Source organism: Coregonus clupeaformis, chromosome 18 (genome assembly GCF_020615455.1).
Source record: "Coregonus clupeaformis isolate EN_2021a chromosome 18, ASM2061545v1, whole genome shotgun sequence".
Taxonomy (NCBI): Eukaryota; Metazoa; Chordata; class Actinopteri; order Salmoniformes; family Salmonidae; genus Coregonus; species Coregonus clupeaformis.
Genome location: NC_059209.1, coordinates 10741214 through 10763225, shown reverse-complemented (window position 1 = coordinate 10763225; position 22012 = coordinate 10741214). Strand labels below are relative to the sequence as shown.

The following is a 22012-nucleotide window of genomic DNA, read 5'->3' as shown; positions in this document are numbered from 1 at the left end:
CTGATTTTGTACGTTTGCCCACTGACAAAGACATGATCAGTCTATAATTTTAATGGTAGGTTTATTTGAACAGTGAGAGACAGAATAACAACAAACAAATCCAGAAAAACGCATGTCAAAAATGTTATAAATTGATTTGCATTTTAATGAGGGAAATAAGTATTTGACCCCTCTGCAAAACATGATTCAGTACTTGGTGGCAAAACCCTTGTTGGCAATCACAGAGGTCAGACGTTTCTTGTAGTTGGCCACCAGGTTTGCACACATCTCAGGAGGGATTTTGTTCCACTCCTCTTTGCAGATCTTCTCCAAGTCATTAAGGTTTCGAGGGTGACGTTTGATTCCTCACCGTTCTCATGATCATTGCAACTCCACGAGGTGAGAACTTGCATGGAGCCCCAGGCCGAGGGAGATTGACAGTTCTTTTGTGTTTCTTCCATTTGCGAATAATCGCACCAACTGTTGTCACCTTCACACCAAGCTGCTTGGCGATGGTCTTGTAGCCCATTCCAGCCTTGTGTAGGTCTACAATCTTGTCCCTGATATCCATGGTGGAGAGTTAGGAATCTGATTGATTGCTTCTGTGGACAGGTGTCTTTTATACAGGTAACAAACTGAGATTAGGAGCACTCCCTTTAAGAGTGTGCTCCTAATCTCAGCTCGTTACCTGTATAAAAGACACCTGGGAGCCAGAAATCTTTCTGATTGAGAGGGGGTCAAATACTTATTTCCCTCATTAAAATGCAAATCAATTTATAACATTTTTGACATGCGTTTTTCTGGATTTTTTTGTTGTTATTCTGTCTCTCACTGTTCAAATAAACCTACCATTAAAATTATAGACTGATAATTTCTTTGTCAGTGGGAAACGTACAAAATCAGCAGGGGATCAAATACTTTTTTCCCCCTCACTGTATATTTTTGGTTAAGGAAATTATATTTTACAGCGGTTTAGATAGCACAATGATACACTATGCTAGCTTATCTTGTCACATAAACTGACATTAGGCGAACTATTAGTTTTATTATAAATGACATACCGCAATTCACAAAGATAGTTGAACACTTGTTGAAATTCTTTCAGTAACTTATCTGATGTCGGTCTCTCTCTTCTCTCAACACCTATGGACCCAGAACTTTATTGAGCATTTTATGTTTATTTTAGAGACCCATTTTGTCATTTGAAAAAGTGCCCAACACACAATTTGTTTAATTTTACATTTAACCTTTAATTCATTTTTCTGTTTTAATAAAATACATAATCTGAAGAACAAACAATTGTGGCAATTCATATCTTGCAGTAAAATACTTCAATCTCAAGAGAAGGCAGGTTAAATGTTAAAAAAGGTTTAATGTTCTTACTTTGAAAATAGTCCTGATCATATGATCGATATCTTAAACAACTAACAATACACTGAATTCATACATTTTCAGTCATTAAACTTGTAAACACAGTATTCAATAATTTTGCTGTTTATTTCATATGGAATCAAGGCATTAGAATGTACCAGAGGCCACCAAAATAGAGCTTGTTCTGCAAAAAAAAATCCAGGGGAGCCTGGCTGGCTACTTTTTCTATGTGTCTGGATACTCCATGTGCTTGTGGAAAACACTGCATAGAAGGTTACCCAGATGGGATCACTGGTGAAAGTGACCAATCTGAGAGCACCAGAGCGATTGAGGAGAGTAGCCCCCTTTCTTCATCAGAGTTGCTGTCCTGATCTGGACATACTTGACACTATGAAGGCAAAGAGAAGAGGAAAGACCCATAGACAGAAACACAAGTCTTTGTTTACTTCCTGTCCCCTACCATGTCTTTGTTTACTTCCTGTCCCCTACCTTGCCTCATTCCAAGTTCTCTCATACTGAAGTTTCACAGCGGGGGGGTCCGTCTGGTGGTTCAGTCCAAGGGTTGGGGGTCAGCGATGGGCATGGTGTGCAGCACCTCGTCCAGTAGCTGGAGGGCGCGGTGTAGGTGGATCTCGATCCAGCAGGGGGTCTCCTTGATGCTCGTCCGGGGGTAGTCGGGACCCCAGCCCTTGACGAAGCTCATGCGCAGGATGCACAGTCTCCTCAGGTCGTCCACGCCGATGCCGGCTGCTGCCGAAAGGCCTGGGTGAGGAGAGAGTGAGCCCAAGTTGGGTTCCATTACATTGATATATCTGCCCTCCTCCCTTCGTCTCAACAACATTATACATCCACACTGATTATGAGGTTTCTGAACAACAGAACAGGTATGCATTCCTACGCATCGTCAATGACTGACCGATGCAGCAATTTGATGAGACAATTGGTAAACTACTTTAGAATGGGCTATGTGAGCATTGCATATATCTATTAGATAAGTGGCGTGTGAGTGATGTAACAGGTGTGAAGTTGTGTGCGAGTCAATAGCAGCCAAGTGTCCTGTCTGTGGGAGTATGTGAGTCTTGCTCAAAGGAGAGAAGTGTTGTACTGCTTACTGATGGCGGGAGCGATGCCTCCCACGGAGCCCGGCCCAGAGATGTTCCCAGCAATAGAGGCAGCCTGAGCTGCGGCTGCCGCCTGCGCCGTCGCTGCCTGCTGCTGCATTTGCCTGTGGCACTGACGCAGGTCAAACACCTGGGAAGGGGAACAAACAAAAACCAAAATACACTATATACGTATGGAAAATGTGGATGTATGTGGACACCCCTTCAAATGAGTGGATTCGGTTATTTCAGCCACACACGTTGCTGACAGGTGTATAAAATCGAGCACACAGCCATACAATCTCCATAGACAAACATTGGCAGTAGAATGGCCTTACTGAAGAGCTCAGTGACTTTCAATGTGGCACCGTCATAGGATGCCACCTTTCCAACAAGTCAGTTCGTCAAATTTCTGCCCTGCTAGAGCCGGACCGGTCAACTGTAAGTGCTGTTATTGCGAAGTGGAAACGTCTAGGAGCAACAACGGCTCAGCCGCGAAGTGGTAGGCCACACAAGCTCAATGAACGTGACCGCTGAAGTGTGTAGCGTGTAAAAATCGTCTGTCCTCAGTTGCAACACTCACTACCGAGTTCCAAACTGCCTCTGAAAGCAACGTCAGCACAATAACTGTTCGTCGGGAACTTCATGAAATGGGTTTCCATGGCCAAGCAGCCGCACACAAGCCTAAGACCACCACGCGCAATGCCAAGCGTCAGCTAGAGTGGTGTAAAGCTCGCCGCCATTGGACTCAGAAGCAGTGAAAACGCGTTCTCTGGAGTGATGAATCACGCTTCACCATCTGGCAGTCCGACGGACAAATCTGGGTTTGAAGGATGCTAGGAGAACACTACCTGCCCGAATGCATAGTGCCAACTATAAAGTTTGGTGGAGGAGGAATAATGGTCTGGGGCTGGTTTACATGGTTCGAGCTAGGTCCCTTAGTTCCAGTGAAGGGAAATCTTAACGCTACAGCATACAATGATATTCTAGACCATTATGTGAATCCAACTTTGTGGCAACAGTTTGGGGAAGGCCCTTTCCTGTTTCAGCATGAAAAGTGAGGTCCATAAAGAAATGGTTTGTCGAGATCGGTGTGGAAGAACTTGACTGGCCTGCACAGTGCCCTGACCTCAACCCCATCGAACACCTTTGGGATTAATTGGAATGCCGACTGCGAGCTAGGCCTAATCGCCCAACATCAGTGCCCGACCTCACTAATGCTCTTGTGGCTGAATGGAAGCAAGTCCCCGCAGCAATGTTCCAACATCTAGTGGAAAGCCTTCCCAGAAGAGTGGAGGCTGTTATAGCAGCAAAGGGGGGACCAACTCCATATTAATGCCAATGATTTTGGAATGAGATGTTCCACCCCCAGGTGTCCACATACTTTTGGTCATGTAGTTTACATTTACTACCAGCTACATGCAATTCACAGCTTGGACACCAGGGGGTGGATAACAACACAATGAACACATTGGTAATGCTAAGCAAACGGAGGAGTTGGGACCTCCCTTGATGTAGGCGCTGGGGTAGATCTTGTGCACGGCATCGCCGGGGGCGCGGCCGGCTTCCCTGTCCAGGTAGTAGCTCTGCACAAATACGGCGTGGTCGCTAAGGCAACGCACCCACACGTCCCCTTCACCTTTGCACTCCAGCTGGATCCCCTTCCCGATGTGGAGCCTTTGGAAGTGAAAAGAACAGCAGTTATTATCAGTGGGTTGACCAAATACTCTTCCCGGCAATGTCATGAATTCACCTCCATTCAGAGCCAGAAGCTCAACACAGTTAAAGGGTAAGGGGGGCAGGAGGCTGGGACGCCATACCTGGCTCTTTCGATGGCCTCTGTCCGGTGCACGTTGCTCAGCTGGCCCAGACAGAAGCGGTCTCCGCCCGACGGGTCCACATAGCCGTCCACGGTCACGACAGGGCAAGTGGAGGGCACCTTGAAGGTCTCGCCCACCTGGACGTCCATCTCAAAGTAAGCGGTGGAGCACCAGTAATCGGGCGCTGCAACAGACCGCAGCGACAACACCCCAAACTCAGTCCTCTCTTCTCCAGACCCACTCACGGCACTCTGAACACCTTGTCGGGTGAATATAGGCATTGTGCTTCACTTACCTGGATGGTTGGATATGGGGGGCTGGAAGTCATGCTCATTGTGCACAGGCCCTTCGAGGGTGACATGAAAGCAGCAATGTTAAATGTTGGAACGTAATTGCTTCAAATTACCACATCAGTGAGTTCTGAGTTGCGGGTATTAAGTGTTCTAAAAGTGAAATGCATGTTCTACTACTACATACAGTAATCCTGAGAGTGGCATGGACTCACAGTAGTGCCCTGGATGAGGCATGGGTGGGTGGTGTTGCAGGTGCCCATTCTGATGGTGAGGCATGTTGGGCGTGAAGCTGCTATTTCTCATCCAGGTGGAGGTGGCATCTGTAAGGGCACAGGTGGATACTTACAGATGCGAATTGTAGGGAGAGCCACACTTCGACACTGTCCATACAGCCAGTAAATGAGCTATTATACATTTCAAAGAGGGTAGGGGAGAGTCGGGGGGTGCTAATAATAGCCAATGAGCGGGAAAAGAGAAAGTGACCACCGGTGGGCAACATAATAGGTTCCTTTTTCTAAGCCATTACATCGCAGAATGAGTTTGAAAATTACTGTGAGGTGATTCTTGCATGCAATTTAGGGGTTATGTCCTCTTCGGTCAACAAGCCACAAGTAGCTGTAGCCAAATAAACCACCCAAACCTTGCCTATGACAAACAACATTCCAGGATTATTCCAAAGAAGAATAACTCAGGACCTCTAATGAGTTGGGTGAGGAGGATACAAAGAGCCATAAAATAAGGGGAGATAGAGTGGAGGAGTAGGCCCTCACTTCCTGATCCAACAGAGATGCTGGGGAAGGCGGAGGTGGAGGCGGTGCGGGCGTCAGCGAGGGGCAGCAGGCCAGCAGTGCTGAAGGGCTCCGGGGGGGGCCCAACTCGGCTGGAGGGAGGATGCTGGATGGTCTGGAGGGAGTGACTCCCATCCATGGTGGGCAGCTGGGGCTGGCCGTCAAAGTCGTACTCATCTTTAACCATCAGTCCCAGGCTGGGAGCTGAGAGCAGCAGTCAGGATACAAGTCAACAACAAACAAAACATACATTAACAGAAAATAATTCCGTTATAAGGTATACAACTATCAAAATGGAGGTCACTTACCTGTGTTGGTAAGAGTCAAGCTTGATAGGTCTGTGAAATAAAATGGGAAAGAAGCTGAAAACGATCACTCAGAGGAGTTAAACACAAAAAAATAAACTAACACCAGAGGCATCAATGCACTCACCAATACCCGTAGACACCACCCGGTCATAGTGGTAGGGGTTCACGCAGACGTTGTCACACTTCAGGTCAAACGCAAACTGGCAGTACTTGACGTGCTTCAGTTCATTTTTATGCAGATCGGGCCATCTCCACAACCGAGTGTAGATCACGTGGGGGAACCCTTTGCGCCCTGCTACCTGAGAAGAACAGGGTTGGAGAACACAAGATTAAACTCATTGATTTAACTAAATAAATACTTTTTTCTTCACCCAAAAGTGCTAATAGTTCTCATACCCTATACTTTTCACCTTTACAAGATCCCCACTCATAATGCCATCTCATCTCGCCCTTTTTACCTCTGGCCGCTTATCTCAGGGGTGTATTCACTAGGAACCAAAGAAGCAAACGGGCCGAAACGGGGAGGAACTAACTTGAAATTGTCCAACGACAAAGGTTTGTTTTTGTTGCAAAACATTTTCTGTTACTACATGTTTTGCTACGGTGTGCACTAGTGAATACACCCCTGATCTCCAGACAGTCGTGTACTCCCTACCTGCAGGCGGCCATCCAGAGTCCGCTGGATGGTGACGCACTTGCTGGGGTGAGCTCCATTGGTGGTGATGGCTGTGATAAGGGAGTCCAGTTCATCCTTCTTCTCCTTTAGCTTTTTCACCAGACTTTCTATTGCTCGCTTGGCAAAGGTCTCGCTCTCTGCCCCTTGCCTATGACACATCAAGCTGTGTACAATGCTCAGGCAAGCGTCGTTACTCGTAGGCATGTTGGTGATAGACATCCTGAGGACCACAAGAGTATACTACTCCGTATATGAAATAAATACTTTGTCCCAACTATAAATGTTGCTGTTTTGTCGTGTTTATAGTATGGAGCAACACATAAGAAAGATTTCGATATGAGAGGGTGTTTCCCCTCCAGTCACTGTCACTCAGGTTGTCAAAGTTGAAGTCCAAGGCATCCCAGTACAAAATTAAATGGATTGTCACACTTGCTGTGCCCACAAAACCGACCGCTTCAAAGGATTAAGGGATCTGAAAGAGAGGACATGACAAGAGTGGGTTATTATGGCACTGTACGTACACTGAACAAAAGTATGAACGCAACATGTAAAGTGTTGGTCCCATGTTCCATGAGCTGAAATAAAAGATCCCAGAAATTTTCCATACGCACAAAATGCTTATTTCTCTCAAATGTTGTGCACAAATTTGCTTACATCCCTGTTAGTGAGCTTTTCTCTTTTGCCAAGATAATCCATCCACCTGATAGGTGTGGCATATCAAGAAGCAGATTAAACAGAATGATCATTACACAGGTGGACCTTGTGCTGGGGACAATAAAAGGCCACTAGAATGTGCAGTTTTGTGACACAACACAATGCCACAGATGTCTCCAGTTGAGGGAGCGTGCAATTGGCATGCTGACTTCAGGAATGTCCACCAGAGCAGTTGCCACAGAATTACATTTTTATTTCTCTACCATATGCCGCCTACAACATCTTTTTAAAGAACTTGGCAGTATGTCCAACCGGCCTCACAAACGCAGACCACGTGTAACCACGCCAGCCCAGGACCTCCAAATCTGGCTTCTTCACCTTGTCTGAGACCAGCCATCCGGACAGCTGATGAAACTGTGGGTTTGCACAACCGAAGACTTTCTGCACAAACTGTCAGAAACCGGCTCAGGGAAGCTCATCTGCGTGCTCAGCGTCCTCACCAGGGTCTTGACCTGACTGCAGTTCAGTGTCGTAATCGACTTAAGTGGGCAAATGCTAACCTTAGATGGCCACTGGCACGCTGGAGAAGTGTGCTCTTCACGGATTAATCCCGGTTTCAACTGTACCGGGCAGATGGCAGACAGCGTGTATGAAGTCGTGTGGGCGAGCGGTTTGCTGATGTCAACAGAGTACCCCATGGTGGCGGTGGGGTCATGGTATGGGCAGGGATAAGCTATGGACAACGAACACAATTGCATTTTATAGATGGCAATTTGAATGCACAGAGATATCGTGACGAGATCCTGAGGCCCATTGTTGTGCCATTAATCTGCCGCCATCACATCATTTTTCAGCATGGTAATGCACAGCCCCATGTCGCAAGGATCTGTACACAATTCCTGGAAGCTGAAAATGTCCCAGTTCATCCATGGTCTGCATTCTCACCAGACATGTCACCCATTGAGCATGTTTGGGATGCTCAGGATCGACTTGTACGACAGCGTGTTCCAGCTCCCGCCAATAACCAGCAACTTCGCACAGCCATTGAAGAGGAGTGGAACAACATTCCACAGGCCACAATCAACAGCCTGATCAACTCTATGCGAAGGAGATGTGTCGAGCTGCATGAGGCAAATGGTGGTCATCTTTTTATTACGGACTGTGTTTTTTATCCACGCTCCTACCTATTTTTTAAGGTATCGGTGACCAACATGCATAACTGTATTCCCAGTCGTGAATTCATAGATTAGGGCCTAATTTATTTCAATTGACTGATTTCCTTATATGGTGACCCGTTTCAGGAAAATAGGCGTATGTAGCGGGTCACTACTTCACAGGAGAGCAGTTTGAACGTATTTTGTTTTTCTTTTCGAAATGCGTTTTTTGGCAGAAATGCTTTCTCGAACATGTGAACTTTCATGTGCCTTAATAACAAACTTGTATGCCATCTGTAAATACGAATAAAATTGGTAAATTACGAGCCTAGTTGGTTTAGCCAAAGAAAAAGACAGCAACCTTCCAGCTAGCCATGATTGGCTGAGATAATGAGTGGGCTGGACATACTGAGAGATGAGTTTGGATTGGTCTGCCATATAGCATGCTTCTGTCTATTTGAGCTGGTCAGTATGTCTAGGTAATCCTGTCTAACGTGGCTTAAAAAAAATAAAAAAAATATTGCGTATTAAAACTGCATAAGTGTTGCTCTCCAAATAGCAAATAATTAAAGAGCAGCAGTAAAATAAAATAATAGTAGGGAGGTTATATACAAGGGGTACCGGTACAGAGTCAATGTGTCGAGGTAACTGTACATGTGGGTAGAGTGACTATGCATAGATAATAAACAGAGTAGCAGCAGCGTAAAAGAGGGGGGGGGGGGGGGGGGGGGGGCAATGCAAATAGTCCGGTTAGCCATGATTACATTTTACATTTACATTTTAGTCATTTAGCAGACGCTCTTATCCAGAGCGACTTACAGTTAGTGAATACATTTTTTTTATTTTTATACTGGCCCCCCATGGGAAACGAACCCACAACCCTGGCGTTGCAAACGCCATGCTCTATCAACTGAGCTACATCCCTGCCGGCCATTCCCTCCCCTACCCTGGACGACGCTGGGCCAATTGTGCGCCGCCCATGAATCTCCCGGTCGCGGCCGGCTGCGACAGAGCCTGGATTCGAACCAGGATCTCTAGTAGCACAGTTAGCACTGCGATGCAGTGCCTTAGACCACTGCGCCACTCAGGAGCTGTTCAGGAGTCTTATGGCTTGCGGGTAGAAGCTGTTAAGAAGCCTTTTGGACCTAGACTTGGCACTCCGGTACCACTTGCGGTAGCAGAGAGAAGAGTCTATGACTAGGGTGGCTGGAGTCTTTGATAATTTTTAGGGCATTCCTCTGACACCACCTGGTATAGAGGTCCTGGATGGCAGGAAGCTTGGCCCCAGTGATTTACTGGGCCATACGCACTACCCTCTGTAGTGCCTTGCGGTCGGAGACCGAGCAGTTGCCATACCAGGTGGTGATGCAACCAGTCAGGATGCTCTCGATGGTGCAGCTGTAGAGCTTTTTGAGGATCTGAGGACCCATGCCTAATATTTTTAGTCTCCTGAGGGGGAATAGGCTTTGTTGTGCCCTCTTCACGACTGTCTTGGTGTGTTTGAACCATGATAGTTTGTTGGTGATGTGGACACCAAGGAACTTGAAGCTCTCAACCTGTCGGTGATCAGGCCTACCACTGTTGTGTCGTCGGCAAACTTAATGATGGCGTTGGAGTCGTGCCTGGCCATGCAGTCATGGGTGAACAGAGAGTACAGGAGGGGACTGAGCACGCACCCCTGAGGTTGAGGATCAGCGTGGCAGATGTGTTGTTACCTATCCATACCACCTGGGGGCGGCCCGTCAGGAAGTCCAGGATCCAGTTGCAGAGGGAGGTGTTTAGTCCCAGGGTCCTTAGCTTAGTGATGAGCTTTGAGGGCACTATGGTGTTGGAACGCTGAGCTGTAGTCAATGAATAGCATTCTCACGTAGCTGTTCCTCTTGTCCAGGTGGGAGAGGGCAGTATGGAGTGCAATAGAGATTGCATCATCTGTGGATCTGTTGGGGCGGTATGCAAATTGGAGTGGGTCTAGGGTTTCTGGGATAATGGTGTTGATGTGAGCCATGACCAGCCTTTCAAATCACTTCATGGCTACAGACGTGAGTGATACGGGTCGGTAGTCATTTAGGCAGGTTATCTTAGTGTTCTTGGGCACAGGGACTATGGTGGTCTGCTTGAAACATGTTGGTATTACAGACTCAGTCAGGGACATGTTGAAAATGTCAGTGAAGACACTTGCCAGTTGGTCAGCGCATGCTTAAAAGTCTTACTCACATCGGCTACGGAGAGCGTGATCACATCCGGAACAGCTGATGCTCTCATGCATGCTTCAGTGTTGCTTGCCTCGAAGCGAGCATATAATTAATTTAGCTCGTCTGGTAAATAGACAGCTACGAAAAATATAGATGAAAACTCTCTTGGTAAATAGTGTGGTCTACAACTTATCATGAGTTCATGAAATCATATATCTCTACCTCAGGCGAGCAAAACCTTGAGACTTCCTTAGTATTAGATTTTATGCACCAGCTGTTGTTTACAAACATACACAGACCACCACCCCTTGTCTTACTGGAGTCAGCTGTTCTATCCTGCCGATGTAGCGTATATCCCGCCAGCTGTATGTTATCCATGTCGTCGTTCAGCCACGACTCGGTGAAACATAAGATATTACAGCTTTTAATGTCCCATTGGTAGGATAACCTTGATCTTAGGTTGTCCAATTTATTTTCAAATGATTGAACATTGGCAAATAGGATTGATGGAAGAGGCAGCTTACTCGCTCGCCGTCGGATCCTTACAAGGCACCCTGACCTACGTCCACGATATCTCAGTCTCTTTCTCATGCGAATGATTGGGATTTGGGCCTTGTCGGGTGTCTGTAGAATATCCTTTGCGTCCGACTTGTTGAAGAAAAAATATTTCTCCAATACGAGGTGCGTAATCGCTGTCCTGATATCTAGAAGCTATTTTTGGTCATAAGAGACGGTGGCAGAAACATTATGTACAGAATAAATTACAAATAACGCAGAAAAACACACATAATAGTACAATTGGTCAGAGGGCTGTAAAACGGCAGCCATCTTCTCCGGCGCCATTAGATGTGTGTGTGTTGAATACAAATAGTTGAATCATGCCATATTTGGACTAGATAATGCTAAACAAGTTTGGAATATTGTTAAATCAATTCAACAAAATACAATAATTAGTTAAATTGAAAAAAAAATTTTTTTTACAAATCGCACTGTGGATGTATTAGACTTCAGAATTGCATTGGGGATATTCTTATACTTAATTATACAACAGCTGGGTCTAATCCTGGACGCTGACTGGTTAAAACCACATTCCAGCTGGTGTCTATTCCACAAGTTACCACCGGCTAAAGCTATGACATTGAAATGCCTAATTACTCTGTTCCATCTCACTGCGCAATCCAGCCCAGCCAGACAATTTATAAAAAACTTGCAGTCTGGCTCTCTGACATTTGCAACACCGTTTCAATATTGAAATTCGATCTCCAGCTGTCCCATAATAATGAACGTGTAGGGGTCGGGAGTCGGGAAGAGACACAGGCAGGCAGCTTTTCTCAGCCAGTCGAAATCATGAGTCTGCATAATTTTATGAATATTTACATAGAAATGTCAATAGAAAACAGTTAAAACAAAATGAAGTGCAGCTAGTTTGCAGTCTTTCCAGCTTCAGTTTTAAGTGATTGTGTTAGCCTGTGTTGTTGACTAGCTCCTCTGAACGACAGTGTCCTGACAAGAGAGCCAGGTGAAATCGCGCCTCATTAGCTCATTGTTATGAATATATCCAAATAAATGTGACTAGAAAACAGTTTAACTAAATGCAAATGCAGCTACTTTGTTGTTATTCTAGCTGCACTGTTTGACGTGACTGTAAATTAGCCGTAGTTGGCTAGCTAGCAAGCAAGGGATAAGAACGTTGCCAGCCAGTATGGCAATAGAACATTTAGAACGAACGACTAGGTCACGTCCATAGATACAGAACAAAAATACTTAACGACTGGATCGCGTCTCTGGCAACCGAACCGATAGAACAAACGACCAGCCAGCTTAGGTAGCAACCCTAGATTTGTGTCGGGACTATATCTTGTGGAAGGATGAAATAGTATGAATAAATTCATCAAAATAGAAAATGTAATGAAAATATGCAAATCATTATTTGAAAATGTTGGTAACCCGTTGTATAAAAGTGATAATGCCCTCGAAGTCGGTGTTTGGTGGATATATTGGCACAGTTTGCCGACCCGAGACTAAACAACACCCATGGCAATATATCCTCCAAACATCGGCTTCTCTGGAATTATCACTTCACTGTACAGCCTTACCTATCGATTGTGGATCAATGAAATGGGGTATAAGTCTACTCAGTGACACCCACAGAACACAACTGTGAAGAGTTCACACAAATATTAGCATCGTAACTCATATTGCGAAATTCTGAAACCACTGTGAAATGAGCCACATCATTGCCAGTCAACCTACTATGTGTATTGGACATTCATATTGCACTGTACAGCCTCACCTATGGATTGTGTCAATGAAATGGGGTAGTCAATGTCCCGCAATAAGAACTGCAATGCTAATATTTGTGTAAACTCTTCACAGTTGTGTTCTGTGGGTGTCATTGAGTAGACATTCCCCATTTCATGGAGCAACAATCCATAGGTAAGGCTGTACTGTGAAATATAAATATGCCCCCAATTCAACCCTTACAGGTATTTTGGACACAGTAATTGCAGAATAACTGCAGTTATACTGTAGTTATACTGCACTGTAACTGCAGTTACATGTCAAAATGACGGCAGTATTTTTTTGTTGATATGTAAGATGCAGTATTTACAACACACTGCAGTTATACTGCACTCCAAGTGTAATCTTTTTTTGTAAGGGAATTATGATGTCTAATACAGCCACAGTGTGATTTCAACTGAATATATATTTATTTTGGTCAAATTAGGTAATTCTCTTTTGTTCAATTTATATGGCAACATTCCAAACTTGTTTAACGTTTCCTAGATCAAATATGTAACGGTTCCACTATTTGTATCCATTTCAAATGGGGGACTTTTATTTTTAAGGCGAACCACAAATTCAATGACTAATCCTTATTGTGGCTAGCATCACATAGGTCAAAACACGTCTAAGATTAGCTAAATTAGCGGACTAAACTCCACGGTGTAGGAAGTTTCTGATTAACTGCAACGGATGGAAACTTCATTCACCATGGAGTGGAGTTTAGTCAGCTATTTTAACAGTAGCTAGTTACGGTAACTAAAATAACCCAATGCACAATAATAAAACTCACTGCTTTCCACAAAACATTATCTGGTAGTCGGTCACAAGAGTGTTGCTACAACCAGTTAGCTAACGTACTAGCTTTAGCTTCTCAAAACGAAGATGTCAACAGAAATGAGCTGTCATTCTCAGTCCAAATGTTTATATGGTCTTGATAACATAGCTAGCTAACTATCCACTGTTATTATGCCGGATATTAATCAAAAGCAGCTTGAGCCCATCGATTAGGCTATTTCGCTGGCTAGCTAGCGGGCTGTACTAGCCTCCCAAACTACGCTAACCTCCCGTCCCGGCCTCATTCACATACCCTGAAAACGCAGTATTCTGCTCTTGCATTTGCGCTGGAATTGTGCTGATCGTCCGTGCTTCTTTTTCAATCATTTAAAATAACATAAGGAAATAATTTGAATTTCAAAATAAACGTAGATAAACATCAGGTAAATTGGATAACAAATCACTGATTTGTATCAGCGCTTCTCGTTCCTAGCAATTTCCTCCAACATGGCGCTTTGCGCATGGGCAAAATTATGTAGTATAGTACTCACAACAAACAGTGAACAGCGAGAGGGAGATACAAATGATGGTTAGGGAGAAATCAACCATACGACCACTAAGTGTCGTCGTATACCCACAGATCAAATTGATTTTCAACAGTACTTGATAGATAGTCCACTAGCTTGCTGCACTGATGAAAAATGTCACTATGTATATGATTTGCATATGAACATATCTGGGACATTTTGGAGAACACTTATGGGATCTGTTAGACATATACATACATGTATTTTCTCTGTAAACTGATTTGACAACTGATTTGCAGTTCTGGGGTGGGGCTAACTAAATGAGAAATGGCAATCCAGGAGAAATGGAAATACAGCATACTTTGTGATATCAAATGCCATCTTACACTTTAAGATGGGGGATGCAACCAAGCTCACTTGAAACCAATAATGAAGACAAATGATTTGAAGATTACTATAGATACCCCAAAATAAATTGAATGGCTTGTCATTCACACAATACTGATGAAAAATCAAGTGCATTTGATCTTAATATGGGTATACGAGGAAATCTAGTGGTCACCGGGTTTATCATCCTCGGTCACTAGCTATCATAAATGCGTATCCCCCTTCACAAGCTTGATGTTGGGTAAGTCCCCTTTCCTATACAAAAAAAACACAACTAGAGATTTTATGCACTAGCATGCAGTGGTGTGTATTTATGGATGCCAAGGGAAGCCAGGCTTCCCCAATAAATTGACCAATAATAAAAAATAATAAAAATAATAATAATAATTTTGTCTCTCTGTGTTTCATAATTGTCCTTCAATTTGCAAGAGGCTGAATGTATCTCACAGGAGAAATCATCTGAGCGAGCGAAACAGCCCCCCTCTGTCTCTCTATGTGTAGACCATCTATCTGATGCTGTCTGGTGCAAATGAGTATGACATTTTTGCCGCCCGTAGCATTGAAGGCAAGGGAAGCAAGAAAGCGTCTGGCCTCCCTTGACAAAAAAAGTATTAAAAAATTGCCATTCAGCGTTGAGCTAAACTGAGTGAGCTCAACTGTGAATGGTCCTGGCGTACCAAAAAAACGTGTAAACGGAAGCCAGTTTGGATTTGGCGTCACTCCTATCAAATCATATTGAGAGCATACATCATTGACAGAACATTTTGAATTGTTGCATCTCGTTGTGTTGTTGTACTCCGGTGGCTAGTTAGCCAGGTAGCTAAAATTGGCCCTTTCCTAAATTAGCATTTTTTGTCAACAATCTACACAAAGATAAATAAAAAATGTGTAACTAAAATATAGTCGTTGCGTAAGTAATCCGCCCATTTGTTTAGGCAAGCCTAAATTAGTGCAGGAGTAAAATTTGGCTCAACAAATCACATAATAAGTTACATGGACTCATTCTGTGTCAATAATAGGGGTTGACATGATTTTTGAATGACTAACATTTCCTTTAACCCCCATACATAAAACATCTGGTCCCTCAGTCAAGTATTGAATTTCAAGCACAGATACTACTACAAAGACCAGGGAACTTTTTGAAAGCCTCATAAAGAAGGGCAGTGATTGGTAGATGAGTAACAATAACAAATCACACTTTGAATATCTCTTTAAGCATGGTCAAGTTAATAATTATGCTGTGGATTATAAATTAAACCATCCAGACACATAAAAGATAGTCGTCCTTCTGAACTGAGCTGCAGGACAGGAATGAAACTGGTCAGGGATGTTACCATGAGGCCATTGGTGATTTTAAAACAGCTACAGAGTTCAATGACGGTGATGGTAGAAAACTGAGGATGGATCAACATTGTAAATGTAGTGACTCCACAATAATGACAGAGTGAAAAAAAGAATGCAGATATACAGAATAGAAAATATTCCAAAACATGCATCTTGTATGCAACAAAGCACTAAAGTAAAACTGCAAAAAAAAAAACAGCAAAGGAATACACAATGCAAATCCAACACAACACATCATGGAGTAACTGCCTCCTTATTTTCAAGCATGGTGGTGGCGGCATCATGGTATGGGTGTAGGGGACGTGACAAATGGACAATTTTGCTGAATGTTTAAATGGCCAGTTTTTTCCATTAAAACTATAAGAAAAAAAACATCAAATTTACAATGCAGAAAATAAGGTCCTATTATGTACAGTGGGGAGAACAAGTATTTGATACACTGCCGATTTTGCAGGTTTTCCTACTTACAAAGCATCTAGAGGTCTGTAATTTTTATCATAGGTACACTTCAACTGTGAGAGACGGAATCTAAAACAAAAATCCTGAAAATCACATTGTATGATTTTTAAGTAATTCATTTGCATATTATTGCATGACATAAGTATTTGATCACCTACCAACCAGTAAGAATTCCGGCTCTCACACACCTGTTAGTTTTTCTTTAAGAAGCCCTCCTGTTCTCCACTCATTACCTGTATTAACTGCATCTGTTTGAACTCGTTACCTGTATAAAAGACACCTGTCCACACACTCAATCAAACAGACTCCAACCTCTCCACAATGGCCAAGACCAGAGAGCTGTGTAAGGACATCAGGGATAAAATTGTAGACCTGCACAAGGCTGGGATGGGCTACAGGACAATAGGCAAGCAGCTTGGTGAGAAGGCAACAACTGTTGGCGCAAGTATTAGAAAATGGAAGAAGTTCAAGATGATGGTCAATCACCCTCGGTCTGGTGCTCCATGCAAGATCTCACCTCGTGGGGCATCAATGATCATGAGGAAGGTGAGGGATCAGCCCAGAACTACACGGCAGGACCTGGTCAATGACCTGAAGAGAGCTGGGACCACAGTCTCAAAGAAAACCATTAGTAACACACTACGCCGTCATGGATAAAAATCCTGCAGCGCACGCAAGGTCCCCCTGCTCAAGCCAGCGCATGTCCAGGCCCGTCTGAAGTTTGCCAATGACCATCTGGATGATCCAGAGGAGGAATGGGAGAAGGTCATGTGGTCTGATGAGACAAAAATAGAGCTTTTTTGGTCTAAACTCCACTCGCCGTGTTTGGAGGAAGAAGAAGGATGAGTACAACCCCAAGAACACCATCCCAACCGTGAAGCATGGAGGTGGAAACATCATTCTTTGGGGATGCTTTTCTGCAAAGGGGACAGGACGACTGCACCGTATTGAGGGGAGGATGGATGGGGCCATGTATCGCGAGATCTTGGCCAACAACCTCCTTCCCTCAGTAAGAGCATTGAAGATGGGTCGTGGCTGGGTCTTCCGGCATGACAACGACCCGAAACACACAGCCAGGGCAACTAAGGTGTGGCTCCGTAAGAATCCTGGAGTGGCCTTGCCAGTCTCCAGACCTGAACCCAATAGAACATCTTTGGAGGGAGCTGAAAGTCCGTATTGCCCAGCGACAGCCCCGAAACCTGAAGGATCTGGAGAAGGTCTGTATGGAGGAGTGGGCCAAAATCCCTGCTGCAGTGTGTGCAAACCTGGTCAAGACCTACAGGAAACGTATGATCTCTGTAATTGCAAACAAAGGTTTCTGTACCAAATATTAAGTTCTGCTTTTCTGATGTATCAAATACTTATGTCATGCAATAAAATGCAAATTAATTACTTAAAAATCATACAATGTGATTTTCTGGATTTTTGTTTTAGATTCCATCTCTCACAGTTGAAGTGTACCTATGATAAAAAATTACAGACCTCTACATGCTTTGAAAATAGGAAAACCTGCAAAATCGGCAGTGTATCAAATATTTGTTCTCCCCACTGTATGTATGACCGCTGCTGGGCAATGAAGTTATATCTACCTCAATCCTTTACAAACATAGAACGCAGCTACTGAAACATGTCGCTAGCCTTAATTGATAACTTTTCAGACAATTGAAAAAGTGCTGCATCAGGTCTGTACCTTTTCAGACAGTAGAACTCTGCTCCGGCGTAAAATGTTCTGTATTTTTTCTCTGACAACAATAAACGTGATGTGCTGCTGTGTTGTTTTTTTATGCAATTTTTTATGGTATGGTAACTAGATGTTTTATTTCTACTAAATGTCTTGGTAAATCCCGTTATAACCATTTTTTTTTAGGAGAGAGTGGTCTGCACTCACGGCAGCAGGCTGCACGCAGCAGCTCACGACTATTTGATTGACAGTTCTGGTTGTCTAGTGATGGATTTTAGTCCCAATTCAGAAGCGGCATTCCTTTACAAACAAGTAAAATGTCCATTCATATCACCAGAGAAGGTTTCGTGTTGGCCATAGTGTAGCCTACCCTAACAGACAGACAAACATGATATAGCTGAGGCGCTTTCAAGGGGCCACATTCCATTGTGTCTGAAAAGCATAATCGATACAGGCTACTGGTAGCCTACTGTAATTTCTTATGAGGCAAAAACAAAGAGTAGGCTACCCTGTGCTCGCAAAACATTGGTGCCATGAATAGGCTAGGATATTCTACACCCAACAGACCGAAGACCGAACACACACCTGCATCATTAGCAAAGAGACAGAGCAGGCAGGCCATCTTGAGGGAGAGAGAGGCAGGAGAAGGCAGAAGCATGCTCATATGTTTTGGTAATCTGCATCTCGCAATGTCTTGTCTTGAGTGCCTTATAAATTCACCAAGTAGCCTAAAGTTAGCCTCTTCCTCTGGTTTTATAGCCTATCGGCTATAGCACAGAAAATAATATGTTTTGTGATAACTGAACTGTGATTTTAATTAAGTGAGAGAAAAAACACACAAAATAAAACGTTTTTCGGTTAAGGATTTTTCTTAACGTTAAGGATCCCAACTTCGTTTAAATGTTTTAATGTTCACACCCATAATGGGTATGCTTGACATCAGCAAATACTGGGGATTTTTTCAGGATAAAAAGAAATGGGATGGAGCTAAACACAGACAAAATCCTAGAGGAAAACCTGCTTCAGTATGCTTTACACCAGAGACTGGGAGAGGAAGTCACCTTTGAGCAGGACGATAACATACAATACAAGGCCAAGTTGCTTACCAAGAAGACGATGAATGTTCCTCAGTGGCCAAGGTATACAGTGGGTCCTCATTTAAAAGTTGCATCATACTGCAGCACAGCTTGCAGGATGCTGCGGTATGGTATAGCATGTTACAGTGCATGATGTCATAGTATTTTACTGTCAGCCATTGTTGCTGTTAATGATCATTGAAACCACCAGAGGGCATCTTTGAGGGCATGTTTATGAAGCTTGTTGGTGCCTGCTTACTTTTCCAAATAATCCTACAGATATCCATGCAGGCCAGACGTTTTGATTGCTATACCCTATCTGAAAGAGCATAACAAGTTAATTAATTTTGTTGACATGAAGCAACCATAGCATCAGCTACTATAGCACAGAGAAATACATCTTAAAACATGCTATTCTGTTCTATTGAAATATAGTATCATGTTTTTTTTATGACCTTTCTAAACAGAAATACATCTTAAAACATGCTATTCTGTTCTATTGAAATATAGTATCATGTTTTTTTTATGACCTTTCTAAATTTATTTATTAAACTGGCTGCTATTGGTAGGCTACTCGTTGAGTCACGGCTATTCTACTGTAGAATAGCCGTGACTCAACGAGTAGCCTACCAATAGCAGTCAGTTTAATAAATCAATTTAATATACACAATCACAAAGAAATATATTAATATTTTGTTTACCATGCAGCAGACCTTCATGGTGCTTTGAGGATAAAATGCTCAGTAAGTTTTGGTCTTTTATGATATTTATCTTAATGTAGGCCTACTTCTAGAGTGTAAAATACACATATTTAGGTAAATTCAGGGACAGGCGGGTTCAAGGTTTTTATTGAAATGACATGGAGCTGTAGGACTAAGAGTACTGTTTACTGTAGCTGTCTTAACATAACTTACATATTGGCCTAAAGGCCTACTTCAATAAATATCAATCAATCACTCATGCATGTCATCACACCAGACAGCAAACACACATCTCGCTGATGTCGGCCCGATGTATACATGATACATCGGGCCGATGTAGTATGGAGAGCGTTCACATATTGGCAAGATGTCGCCGAGAAGTCGGCATTAGATCGCATTTGCCCTTCAGCCGCTGTTTGGATGATGCATGTCAAAACTGCTAAATTATTTATAATAAATAACATTTTCACACTTTTATTTTTATACTTGTCCCCCATGGGAATCGAACCCACAACTCTGGCCTTGCAAGCACCATGCTCTACCAACTGAGCTACGTTGGACTATACTAGACTATACATGATTTTGTTTGTGGGTAAAATAAAGAGAGAAGTCCTTGAACGATGCCAAAATTCTGGAGGTTTACAGGTAAACTTCGAAAGTTTACAGTAATATACCCTCCATTTGCAACCCTAGTTATAACCATATCGGAACTATTTTTTGGTGCTATATCGTTTTTTTTTATGGTTCTTCATAGAACCTTAGGAAATGGTTCTTTACAGCCCATACATGTTCCATTTATAACCTTATCAGCATGGTTCTTTATAGAACCTTCAAAAAAAGGTGCTATATAGCACCAAAAAGGATCCACTATAGCACCAAATAGGGAAACCCAGCTGGGAGCTGCCCAGTGACGCGAGCCTACCAGACGAGCTAAATGCCTTTTATGCTCTCTTCGAGGCAAGCAACACTGAAGCATGCATGAGAGCACCAGCTGTTCCGGACAACTGTGTGATCACGCTCTCCGTAGCCGATGTGAGCAAGACCTTTAAAAAGGCTGAGGGGCCAGATGGATTACCAGGGTGTGTACTCCGAGCATGCGCGGACTAACTGGCAAGTGTCTTCACTGACATTTTCAACCTCTCCCTGACCGAGTCTGTAATACCCACGTTTCAAGCAGACCACCATAGTCTCTGTGCCCAAGAATGCGAAGGTAACCTGCCTAAATGACAACCGCCATGAGGTGCTTTGAAAGGCTGCTCGTGGCTCACATCAACACCATCATCCCGGAAACCATAGACCCACTCCAATTCGCATACGGCCCCAACAGATCCACAGATGACGCAATCTAAATCGCACTCCACACTGTCCTTTCCCACTTGGAAAAAAGGAACACCTACAGTTTAAGTCAGAAGTTTACATACACTTAGGATGGAGTCAATGAAACTCGTTTTTCAACTACTCCACAAATTTCTTGTTAACAAACTATAGTTTTGGCAAGTCGGTTAGGACATCTACTTTGTGCATGACACAAGTAATATTTCCAACAATTGTTTACAGACAGATTGTTTCACTTATAATACACTGTACCACAATTCCAGTGAGTCAGAAGTTTACATACACTAAGTTGACTGTGCCTTTAAACAACTCCAGAAAAAAATGTCATGGCTTTAGAAGCTTCTGATAGGCTAATTGACATAATTTGAGTCAATTGGAGGTGTACCTGTGGATGTATTTCAAGGCCTACCTTCAAACTCAGTGCCTCTTTGCTTGACATCATGGGAAAATCAAAAGAAATCAGCCAAGACCTCAGAAAAAAATTGTAGACCTCCACAAGTCTGGTTCATCCTTGGGAGCAATTTCCAAATGCCTGAAGGTACCACGTTCATCTGTACAAACAATAGTACGCAAGTATAAACACCATGGGACCACGCAGCCGTCATACGGCTCAGGAAGGAGACGTGTTCTGTCTCCTAGAGATTAACGTCCTTTGGTGCGAAAAGTGCAAATCTATCCCAGAACAACAGCAAAGGACCTTGTTAAGATGCTGGAGAAACAGGTACAAAATTATCTACAGTAAAACTAGTCCTATATCGACATAACCTGAAAGGCCGCTCAGCAAGGAAGAAGCCAGTGCTCCAAAACCGCCATAAAAAAGCCAGACTACGGTTTGCAACTGCACATGGGGATAAAAATCGTACTTTTTGGAGAAATGTCCTCTGGTCAGATGAAACAGAAATAGAACTGTTTGGCCATAATGACCATCGTTATGTTTGGAGGAAAAAGGGGAAGGCTTGCAAGCCGAATAACACTATCCCAACCGTGAAGCACGGGGGTGGCAGCATCATGCTGTGGAGGTGCTTTGCTGCAGGAGGGACTGGTGCTATATATATGTGGATATATTGAAGCAACATATCAAGACATCAGAAAGGAAGTTAAAGCTTG

General features: G+C 43.4%; 1 pseudogene; it reads right to left on the bottom strand.

The window, feature by feature from the left end:
* Window positions 1–1331: 1331 nt before the first annotated feature.
* On the bottom strand, window positions 1332–13910 carry LOC121587492 (annotated as a pseudogene).
* Window positions 13911–22012: the final 8102 nt, after the last annotated feature.